Source organism: Pantherophis guttatus, chromosome 1, assembly GCF_059756535.1.
Source record: "Pantherophis guttatus breed Tessera chromosome 1, ASM5975653v1, whole genome shotgun sequence".
Lineage (NCBI taxonomy): Eukaryota > Metazoa > Chordata > Lepidosauria > Squamata > Colubridae > Pantherophis > Pantherophis guttatus.
This window is the reverse complement of record NC_142063.1, coordinates 68,372,566-68,375,964: the sequence shown is the minus strand read 5'-3', so window position 1 is coordinate 68,375,964 and position 3,399 is coordinate 68,372,566.

Below are 3,399 nucleotides of genomic sequence, written 5' to 3'. Positions count from 1 at the left end.
AGTCAAACTGGTCAGTATCAATCAATCTAGTCAGTAGAAGCAAATGCTAAGTTTTTCTGCAATTACCCTGAGGTAATTACTTCTTGCTGCCTAGTTTGGAAGTAGAAACTGAACAAGTTTCACTTTCCAATGAACAAGAATATAGGAACTCTGATTAATTGTAATGATTACATGCAAGAATTCCAACGAGTACCTTTACATACATATTTTTAGATATTCAATTTTTGGTAACAAACTCTTGGCCATTTCCTTTTTGTGAACATCCAGAAGCTTGTCTCTCATGAACAGCACTCTGTAGCTGTTCATGCTTTTGATATTCATCAGTCTTTACTTCAGGTTAGTATATACACACTAGGAATAACATTTCTGTACTTGTGCAGAGAATACACACAAAAACATCTGACCAAGTTTTAAAATATACAACTCAATGATTTTTTAACATAAACACATTCCCTTATATACTGAAGGCAAAGTGAAATGGTACAAGAGAATTTTGTACATTTAACTTTCTAGAAAGAAATGACACAGACATTTTAGTGCATTCTCAGCTCATGCTGCTTTATTGCTAAAAAATTATACACAGGTGCAGAGTTTCAAAGCTCATTTTTGAGCAATTATTGTTTACAGTGTCAAAAGAATACATTTAACACATTCTTTCCCTTCCCCAAATATGCATAGATATAAAAGCAAGCTGCCATCTGGAAAATATTAGGTATATACATAGACAAACTGTTCACATTGATAATGTATATAAGGGAGTAGATTATACTCTTATCCAGATGACTTTATCTGTTAGTAAAAGGCATACCTATCTGCCAATCATTTTGTAGATTATCTTCAAGACTTAACTTTTGCTACCAATTCTTCCCAGTTTTCAAACACCAGAATAACATTTTATTTTGGAAAAAAAGTATATCCATTCAGTAGCCCAGTCTTAAATTTTACTCTTTATAGTTGAAACACCTTCAAACAATGTACTATTGAAGTCAATTTTGGAAGGAAAAATTTAGAAATGAGAAACTTTATTTCACTTGTTAAAATGGTTTGCAAGACTTCAATCACAACTTCAATAGGTCTACCGGTAATAATATGAAATTACTGATTACTGCCAATGGTTGTGCGAAAATATGGTTGGAAATGTGTATAACTGGGAAAGTTACAAAACCAAAAATGCACAATTATGCCTTAACAAATATTCACACCTAGAAAAAAGGTCAAACTTTGATACACTAGTACTTAGATAAGCCTTTTTGCAAACTAGTGCAATCTAAAGATTCAAACTTGAGATCTTTTTCACACATCTTAATAGGAAAAGTATGTGCCAACACAGACTTTGCTGCAACAGCTATGCTGCTATAATATTTCTAGTTATCTACACGTTTTACTGCACCAATTTTTCAAAATTGAGTCTTATCAATCCTCTAGATCAGGGGTGTCAAACTTGATTTCATTGAGCGCCGCATTAGGGTTGTTTGACCTTGGAGGGTGAGGGCACGGGTGGGCGCAGCTCCCAGAGCTGTTTTTTCTGGCAGAGGGCTGCAGGCCATTGTGGCCAAAAACAGGGCGTTTTTGCTTGGAGAGGCACTCCGGGCTAGTCCTCTGGTGTTTCCAGGCCGGCCCCGCAGGCCAAATCTAAGCACCCCACGGGCTGCATCCAGCCCGCAGGCCTTGAGTGACACCCCTGCTCTAGATGATCAAAAAAGCTACATCCTATTTAAATACAGCTTGAACGAATACTTAAATATCTCTAATTTTCATAATGTAAGTTATTGCTGGTTTGAAACCAGTTCATTTTAATCCAGCTGCCAAAGGTGGTGGTGGTGGGAAACTGAAAAGCTACATCTGTCTTAGAAAAATTAATACCTGAAAAGTATGGACAGCTTACTCATTTTAATTACTCATTGTTTTTTAGCTGCAACTAACTAACTGCTCTGGCTAAATTTACTATCTCTACTTAAAAATAACCACAAACCCTAAACTGCTTAGATCATTTTTATTGCCCCATTTGGGATTTACATATTCCCTTTTCTGTGCTCTGAAACTCTGCACCTTTTTTTGTTTGTACAACTGCAGCAACCAAGAAACCCAAATTGCCATTAACCATGTTCATATCATGTAGGCTCATGAGCTGCTATGAACTTGGTAAGAGACTAAAAGGGTTCATTCTACTGATTCCTTTTTCTAATACACAGTTTTGGCGTCATGCTTCGTCCCTTCTTTGTACATTTTGCCCCTTTACTAAAGAGGCAGCATGTTGTCTAAAAAAACTGAGAATCAAAGCAGTAAATTCAAGCTATTGGTATATTGGTTCCTATTGCTTCATAATGTATAAATGCATATATCAATTTACTGATAATAGCTATAACACTATACATTTTAATCATGCATAATTAGAATACTATCTCTAAAAAAAGACGGTTTGTGAGTCTATGTGCTTGTGCCAGTGGTTTTTCCCACACAAGTATTCCATTCTGATAGCTTTGTAACCTTATCTGTCTTCACCTGCACGGAAAAGAAAAGAATTGCAATATCCAGTCCTTAAGAAATACTACACTTTATGGAATATTTTTTGTGCTGTGACTTGGAAAACTTGGAAATTCCATCTAAAACCAGCTAGGAAGTGCTCACATTCAAAGCCTCCATCATTCATTTCCCATGTTCCTAGAATGAACTCAGTTCCTCTCTGAACAAATAGCTTTCTTTTCTAGAATGCAAGAAACAGTCACCCTAATCCTCCCATCACCAACATGCATTCTTTCTCTAATCATTTTCAGATTCAATAATAAACCCATGCATAAGTGTACTTTTATTCCCCTTTATTAAGAGATACACCAATGTATTTATTCCAGCAATCTTTGTATAAATCTATGCACTATGCATAGCTATCATTTTTCCACATTTCTGGAACAGTTAAATTCCCTGCTTCTCTCTCTATGTATGGGCTTCTCTTGTAACCCATCCCAATCATACAAACTGAATGCAAAACCTCAATTCATCTTAGCTTCTCTAGATCTTGACTGAACCATCAAAGAACTACTTGCAATCTGTATTCCAAAAGCCTGTTTTTGAGAGCTATTTTCTGGCACCTTTGTGTCAATATTGTGCTTGAATTCTTACATGATTTATTGTTTTTCAAAGTGCAAAATAAAGGAAAATTTAAAAATCCAAAGGGAAGTCTATATTAAGAGGGATTTCACCATAAAATTTAGAGAGTAGGTGCTGATTAAAATATTTTTAAAAGTACTAAAATATTGACGGATGAAATGCAAGCTCTATGGAGTCTTTCATCAAGAATAGTATTAATGTTTCAATGAAACTGATCTGCAGTCAAAAATTAAGAGCTATCAAGAGAATTACAATCAAAGGAGAAACTACACAGAGAATAGGCAGATTAAGTAC